Here is an 8,984-nt window from a genome sequence, read left to right as displayed (position 1 = left end):
GCACATATTCGTGATTAATTTTCAGACAACAGACAAGAAAAATATCATGTTTCTTCCTTGTTCCTCTATTCAATGACATCTTGGAGTCACTCAGAAATCATGATAGCAAAAGGCAATATAGAAAAGTTGAACAATCATGTTACAATCATTATCCAAAAAGATATTATCCACTTAAAAGTGTGTGATGTGCTTAGATTGACTTTTTGATAGCTTGATAATTGATAGTTTGATCTCGTGTTCAATGTTGGATGTGTCTCAGTTTTCGCTTGATAAGAGTTGTCTAACTGTTTGGTCTACTTGTTTGATTAAGCTAGGAATGATCAAGAGTTTGCCCCTAGCTAGGTGTAGGATTTTGCCCCAAGCCTAGAAACAAAGTTGCTATGATATATCCAATGATCCAAACCATGGTAGGAGAGCAACTGCAATGCTTACGTATGTACAAAAGCTTAATGATGCATATGGATAGTGCTGATGAATAATGAATGCAAGCGAAAATAATGCATGAACTAATAGATGAAAGAGCTAGCGGATAGATAGCGCCTGTTTGCCAGGTTTTCACCATCTGTTTTTATTGCACTTTTTCTGATATTTGATTCTTTTTGCTTTTTCACTGTTTTTGATTTTTTCAAATTTTTCACTGTTTTTTATTTTTCTGATTTTTCACTGTTTTTGATTTTTTCGATTTTTCATTATTTTTTACTTTTCTGATTTTTTAGACATAGAATTTCTTCAGGTGCATGCTATTGATAGGTTCCTCTAGCTGATATCCATCCTGTGTTGATAGTTGATATGCTCCTGATCCAAATACTGTTGTGACCACAAGGGGACCTAACCAGTTTGGTTCAAATTTTCCTTTCTTTTCTCAATCTGCCTGGTTGCGTGGATTTTCCTTTAGCACTAGTTCGCCAACTTGAAAGATTCTTGGTTTGACCTTATGATTATAGCTTTGGCACATTCTTTGCTGATATACCTTTAGCTGATCAAAGGCATTTTGTTTGCATTCATGGATTAGTTCTAACTCTTGCAGTCTAGATACTCTTTGTTCTTCATCTGGGATGAGTCCTTTTAGTGACACACGTAGAGAAGGTATCTCTACTTCGATTGACAATATGGCTTCTAATCCATATACAAGAGAGAAAGGTGTAGCACCTGTCGGTGTGTGGATATTGGTGCGGTAGGTCCATAGAGAAGGGTTTAGTTGGATATGCCAATCTTTTCCAACATCGTTCACTGTCTTTTTAATAATTTTAAGAATAGTTTTGTTAGATGCTTATGCCTGCCCATTTCCCTATGGATAATATGGTGTGGAGAATCTGTGCTAGATTTTGAGCTTCTCACATAGCTCTTGTACATCTTTATTCTTGAATGGTCACCCATTATCAGTGATATTGGTCATTGGTATTGCATAGCGATAGATGATATAGTTCAAGATAAATGCAGTAATTTGTTTTCTTGTGATATTGATGAGAGGTACTGTCGAAATCCATTTTGTAAAATATTCAATAGCTACAAGAATGAATTTGTGTCCATTAGATGAGGAAGGATTTATCTTTCCTACTAGATCAAGTCCCCATTGACAAAAAGTCCAAGATGTTGCTAAAGCATGAAGTTCTTATGCTGGTGCATGAATCAAGTTCCCATGGATTTGACATTGTTTGCATGTTCTTTCTATTTTAAAAGAATCTCGTTCCATAGTCGGCCAATAATAGCCCAAGCATATGAGTTTTTTTGAAAGGGTAAGAACTTGAATGAGTGCCACAAATACCATTATGGGCTTCATGTAAGGCCTTCTCAGATTCTTCTTGTTCAAGACATCGTAAGAGAGTACTATCTAGACCTCATTTATATAGGGTATTTGTGACGAGAGTAAAATGAGAGGATTGGCGAATAAAGTTTCTCTTTTGACTCTTTGATAGGTTAGGAGGTAAGGTGTTGTCTTTTAGGTATGTGTAAGTTTGGCCATAGCAGGAGAAATTGTGTCCAATAAGTTGACAGATGGTTTGAGAATCAGGACAATTAAAGGCGAAATGAAACAACTCTTCAACCAGGAATTCATAACGCTGTTGATTTTCCCGTGTCTGTAATAGAGAAGAAAGTGTAGCCATGGCATCTGCTGCTTTATTGTCATTTCTTAGAATCTGTTCAAAATTGATTTCTACAAAGTACTTCTTGAAATCATCCACCATCTTTTTATAAGGCATCATTTTATCATCTTTTGTTTGATAGTTATCATTGATTTGATTAATGACAAGTTGAGAGTCTCCAAAGACTTGAAGTTGTTTTATATTCCATTCTATAGTCATTTTGATACATGTTACCAATGCTTCATATTCTGCTATATTGTTTGTACACAAAAAGCTTAATTTGTATGCTTTCAGGATTGTATGCCCTTGTGGTGTGATGAGTAGAATCCTTGCTCCTGATCCGTGTTGTGTTCCTTTATTGATGTCTACTCTTGGACTGACATTCGGGTGATGTAATGTAAGATATGGACCAAACCCTGGAATGTTTGTAAATGACCAGGTAAAATTGACTTGCCATATTTTGAATGGTTTCAAGTATTTTTGCCTTGCTAGTTTTGATAGAGAAGTTGTTGGATGTAGATCAGTTGTACCAATGATAGTTGCCTTTGCTGGTGCTAGTATGATAGATAACTTATCTCTTGATAACATTTAGGTAAGGTGTCAAATCTTCCATCTTCCAACACCTCAAGGAGGTTTTCACCGTTAGATGCGTCCTTTGTTTTTTCTTTTTCCTAGTCTAATGTTGCTAAGAAATGGTTTTCAGCATTAGACCTTCTATTGTTTTCTTGATTTTCATTTTTGTGACTAGGAGATTTGGCATCCATTTGACTGAAAGATACATTAGCAGAATCCCTGGTGAAAGTTGTTGCGGGTTTGATTTCATTAAGATATAAGGATATGGCATGGTCATTAGGAAAGGTATCATTGGTGGTATGTCCTTCATTTTCCCAGTCCATAGGTTCAGGATAGCTTAAGGATAAAGGATCTTCAAGTTGAATAGTTTCAAAGATATTAGGGGTCATGATAGAGGTGTCAGATCTTTCAGTATCTATTTCCATGTCTAGAATGATATTCTCATCAAAATGACCTCGTATAAGAAAATCTTGATCGTCCTCAATTAAGTCCATGTGATTCTGATTCAAGCGGGCTAGTTCCTAACATTTGTTCTGCATATGTATGAACTACATCGACTTCTATGTCTTCTTCTTCCCTTTTAGTTTCCAGTTGCTCTTGTTTGCTTGTCCATGATAGCAAGTATTCTCCACTCCCTTGATCTTGTACCTGCATTTGTTTTTCCATCCTTAACAAAATTGATGCAAATGATTGTTCTTTGGATTGTGTGCTTGAAGCTGCTACCTCTCTGTTATGTGAAACACTGACCTCTTGAGCTGATTTCATATTATTACACTGTAATGGATTTGAGTATGCTGATATTGTGATTTCATGTCCATTGTATGGAAATTTCAGGCACTGATGACATTTTGATGTAATAGCTTGTATATCCTGAATCTGTGGTTTCCCCAAGAGTATATTGTATGGTAGGTCCAAGTCTAAAACTTGGCATGCTATATCTTTTTGCAAGGGTCACACTTTGATAGGTAATATCATAATTCCCTTGGAGTAATGTTCTTCTTCACCAAATGCTTTGATTTTTACCATTTTCTGAGGATCAGCCGCAGTTTCTAGAATAGCCTAGATCACGGACAAGACTCAAAGAGAAAATGTTCAAGCTTGCTCCCCCATCTACCAGGACACGTTTAACAAGTGTTCTATGAATGAGGACTTCAATATGCAAGGAAGTGTTATGGGGATTTTGCAATGAATTAATGTTGGGATATGAAGGAGATGAGCTTTGAATAAGATCCTCTAAAATGGGTTTGATGGGTATATTGTTTGGTGAGGATGCTATGGAAGGTTCTTGCAAGCTTTTAGGAGGTGTAGGAATAGATTCCTTTGGAGAGTCAATCTTCTTATGGATGGATGGATCATTGTTAGACATGGGTGCATGATTTTGATTTTATTTAGCCAAATCCTTTAGGGATCTCTTTAAGAGGTGCATAAAAGAGCCACCTTTCTTTTGAGATGTACTTAAATCCTTGTGAGGTTTTAACATAGTTGGATTTTGATTTTGAACATGTTTGATTTCTCTGATATGTTGGTTTTTTTTGTTTTCTTCTTGTGTTTTGCTTTGGTATGTCATGTTGATATGATTTTCAATTATTTCCAATGTTTCTGTTTCCGTTTTAGGGGTTTGATTGTCTAAAATTTATTTTGATAAGTGATCAATAGTCAAGTTCAAGGCAATAGAGTGATATGACCCTAAAAGAGAATTCAAGTGTTTAAAAGTTTGCAAGTTTTTCAATATTCGGTTTTGAGAGTGCAATGGTGATTTTTTTATAAGAACCAAGTCTAGTAGGAATGATATATCCTACGATGTGGGACAAGGTTATCCTAACCAAACGTTTTAGTTTTGTGATAAAGGATGATTGATCCTGATGAGAAACTATGTTTGAGTGATCAGTTTACCAAATAGAGTGATAATGCACTTTGAGATGGTTTAGATTTTGAACTTATTGGGGTTAACAACTTGAAAGTCTTGATGTGTATATTTCTAGAATCTAATTTTGACCAAGCAAACCAAGTAGACAATCTAAGCTTGGATTCACATATAATAGGTGTTTATGCTTACTGCAAATTGATCAGGCAGAAATGATAAATCTGAAATAGGCATGCAGGACACAGCTCTGGATTGACAAATGCAGAGTTTTGTATGACATAAGATTCAACTTAGAATGACACAAGATACAAAGCCATACGACAGAACATAATTTTTCATATAAACAACAACAACTCGTAAGACTTGGGATTATAGACCATATGACAAAACACTTATCTCGTACGACACAGGATAGCAGATAGTACGAAAAATGATTTTATGTTAGTTAACTCGTACGACAGAGATTATGACTTGTGCTACAGAGAATTACAACTCGTACGACAAGTTGCAGAGAATGGTAAAAAGTGTTTGTTTTGCTGATTTTGATCTTTGAATTTTGATGTTTTGTTGATGTTTTCCAGTTTTAGGTGTCTGATTTTCTGATTAGGGGATGAATACACATCAAACACATGATGTGATAAATGACTCCAATCAAGCTAAAACCCTAAGGAAGTTGGTTGAGAATGAAAACCTTTGCTTGTTGACTTAGCTACACACCCAATAGCTAATAAGAATACAGTCATTGAGTCTCATGCAATGGATTCTCAACGTCGTATTATCCGACTCCAAATGCTAATGGGGACACAATATGACAAGTGTCTTGGGAGAGTTACTATCTCTCTTGAAAAAAGATTATCACCCTTTCGAAGGTGAATCAAGTAGCTTCTATTTTAACCAGCACTAGTAAGGGATATGTTCGGCGCGTCGGGGTATAAACTCAATTAAGAGGTCTCCCAGCCTTGAAAACCAAGGTTTGATATACCCAAAGGTACGGAGGAGAGATATTCCTGAGCACTATCATTGCTTTGATTTTCATCAAAAACACATTTATTTTATAGTGGGTTGGATTACTTGGCGTTAGCCATTCCCACTTAGGTCATTCCCCTCTCATCAGCCTTAAGGGCTAAGAGTTAATAACTCCTCGGGAGGGTGGGCCTGCTAAAGAGATGCACTAATGAAAGAAAAAGATGAGTCTAGCTTTCTGATCACCTAAGAAAGGTGAGAGCATACTCGCCTATCATCACAATCACATAAGACATGTTTGTTCATTTTTATCCCAAAATCAAGTGTGCGGAGAAATTTAAATGAATACTCCAAGTTTAGTTGAATTCATAGGCAACTTGCAATAAATCCGTTAGTAATCATGATTAGGTTTTGAATTATGTCTTTGACAAGCGTATCTTCATAAATCATCCTGCAGAAAAGAGTTAGGCTGCCAAAAATCTCACAGATAGAACAAGATTAGCATTAGTGATCCGAACTACGAAATTTTCAAAAAAAATTATATGAAATTTTATCCTAACTTCAAATAGGCATAACTTTCTGCTGGGGACTCGAAATTACGAGCTGTTTAACTCGTTGTAAAGGTCTCCAAGAGTTTTGGATGAGATTTTGAAATAGAAAGCTCTTTTGGCACTTTCAAGGGCTAAAAATGCCCAGAAGGCCTTCAAAAATGCAAATTACCAACGTATAGACAAACTTGAAAATTCTAACTTGCAGTTTATCAAAAAATCACAGAACCAAAGACTTGTACGACATGCTTTTCCAGTTAATAGGACATAAAATGAGATTTCACCCAAGGACCAAAATTGACTCGTACGAAACATAAATGAACTAGAACGAGTCAGAAAATGCTAAAGCATAAATTCGTACGAGAAGGATTTAGCTCTTGTACGACAATGAAAAGGAGCTCGTACGAAACATGATCAGCAATTTGTAATTGGTTAAAATGATGTCATACGACAGAAGAATCACCTCGTATGAGTTAGGATTGCCTGTCGTCCTAGGCTGAAAGGAATCTCGTACGAATTTTTGAAACAAAGCCTGACAGAGATAAAGTTTGTTGAAGATTAAGAGGCCAAAAGAGATGATTCTGGCCCCATGGTGGGCGCCAAAATTCGTGTACCTGTATGGTGTACCTGTTATACTTGTATTTGCAACACAAAACACTCAATAAATCATTACAAGCATGGTTGGAAGATTTAATCAATGAAAGATAAAACCATAGCTAATCGACTTATTGCCTCCTAGTAAATGCAAGTATGAATTTTTCTCTCAGATCTTATTATGCAAATTCCAGTGACTTGACTACACTTAGATGGAGGATTTGCATGATGGAGATGCATGATCTAGCAAGAATAGCATGATTAAGCTACATGATTTCATGATTGATCTAGAAAATAAGCTAAGATTAAGATGCCATTAAGCTAAAATTGAGCATGATAACATTGCTAAAAATGATAAACTATAAGCTAGATGCCTATAGTAACAATGCATAAGATGAGAATGAGATGGGATCCATATTTCTCAAAATGAGGTCTATTTATAGGATTTTCCAAGGCTAGGGTGAGGTGGCAGGAATCAACGGTCAAGATTGATCTGAAGATATCAATGGTTAAATTGGAGGAGGTTGACAAAGGGGGTTGGATTAAAGGGAACACCTGTCATCTCTATGGTGACAAGTGTCAAGAGGCTTCTAGAAGGTTTTAGATGAAAGGGAACACTTAGTGACAAGTGTCACAAAGGTTCTAGAAGAGGTTGGATGAAAGGGGACATGGTGGTAGGTATAATGGGTTAGGTTTAGGAATGGTTAGGTTTAGGAGTGGTAGAAGTTAGGAGAATTTGAATTTAATACTATGAAAAAGATAATTAATCTCAACAACTCATGAATTTGATTTGTTTTAATTAATTAGGACTAGAAGAAATGATTTTGATGGGGGGAATTAATTAATTAAAGGGGTGAAATGAAATGAACCTATTTAATAAATCTAAAGATTTATTAATAAGTAGATGAAAGGGGAAATTTAATCAAATTGTTGATGGATTCAATTAAATTGGGGAGGTGGATTAATTAAATAATTTCTTATTTAATTAATTATCTTCAGACCATTTTTAGGTGTATACAATTTCATGTCATGAAGGCATGTGGGGTTCTATGTAAGAACCGTGTCCTCCTGGAGTGCTCCCTTGCCTGGAAAACCTATACCTATAACTAATCCTCTGCTTGCAGGAAAGCAACATCTTCGTGATTTATAGATATGTATTAATCAATTTCATATAATAATTGCCCTAATGTTTCATTGCTGCAAATTATTATCTCAATGTTTTATTACTGATTATTGATGTACATTCATGTTTATAAAAGTTCATCTTTAGTGTAATTGTTCTATAAATGTTTTGAAGGTTTATTTAATATAAAATAATATAATATTTATGAGTGATTAGTTTATCATTACCTTGAATAATTACTTTTGAAACTTTATTAAAATATTGTGTAAACAATTCATAATAAACAATAAATTAAACACCTTTCTTTTAAATTATTTATCTTAAGTAAAAGGTTAATTACATTAGGTTTAACTTAATATTTGATTTATTTAATCCACTGCAAATACTTAATTAATCATAGGGGAAAAGTACCATTACATTTGGTATTAGAGCCAAATCGATCTAAAGGGAAGTAAGAACATAAATAATAGAGTTAATATATCTTTAACATAACCATCTAATAAATTAAATCTTGTAAAAAAAAAAAATCACAATGTAAATCTCGAAGGGTTTTATTAGCATGGTAAATTGATTCTCCACTTTTGTTATAAATTTAAGGAGAACACCAAATAAATACCTTGGTGATAAATTTACGACAATTTGACGATTACATTACCTAAATTTTCATAAGAGGATTTCTAAGCCATCATAAATCAAATGATTTAGAAAATATATGACCTTGCACATTTAATTTTGCAAGAAACCATTATCGTGACTAATTTAAATCCCTAGTATAAACAATAGTCAATCGATTAATTTCTACTTTATATCAGGGATAAATTTACTTCAGCATTAGGGTTAGTACTCTAAATCCTATAATAAATTACTTTGGTTCTTACGTCATAAGATTTTAGTGTACAAAGATCACCCAAAACTCGCAAATCTCCATTAAGCAGATCCTTAAACATGAAAAAAAAAAAAAAAAAAAAATCAATTTTTCCTAGTGGTGGATCGTGTGTTGTGATCTGAAACACCGATTTGAAAATTTTTACATTGCTTTTACAAGTCACATTCTAAGATATGTTTTTGAAAGATATAACATCTAATAAACACAAATTCTCTATTGTTCATGATCTTGAGATAAGAAGAATTTATGAGTTAAATTAAGAAGATTCCTAGATTAGCCACAACTAAACCCTAGAATGATTTTTTTTATCATTGACAGTTAGATGCAAGCAATCTCCAAAATGTACTAC

Source organism: Cryptomeria japonica, chromosome 7, assembly GCF_030272615.1.
Source record: "Cryptomeria japonica chromosome 7, Sugi_1.0, whole genome shotgun sequence".
NCBI lineage: Eukaryota > Viridiplantae > Streptophyta > Pinopsida > Cupressales > Cupressaceae > Cryptomeria > Cryptomeria japonica.
The sequence above is the reverse complement of the archived record's forward strand: the minus strand, read 5'-3'. Positions refer to the sequence as shown.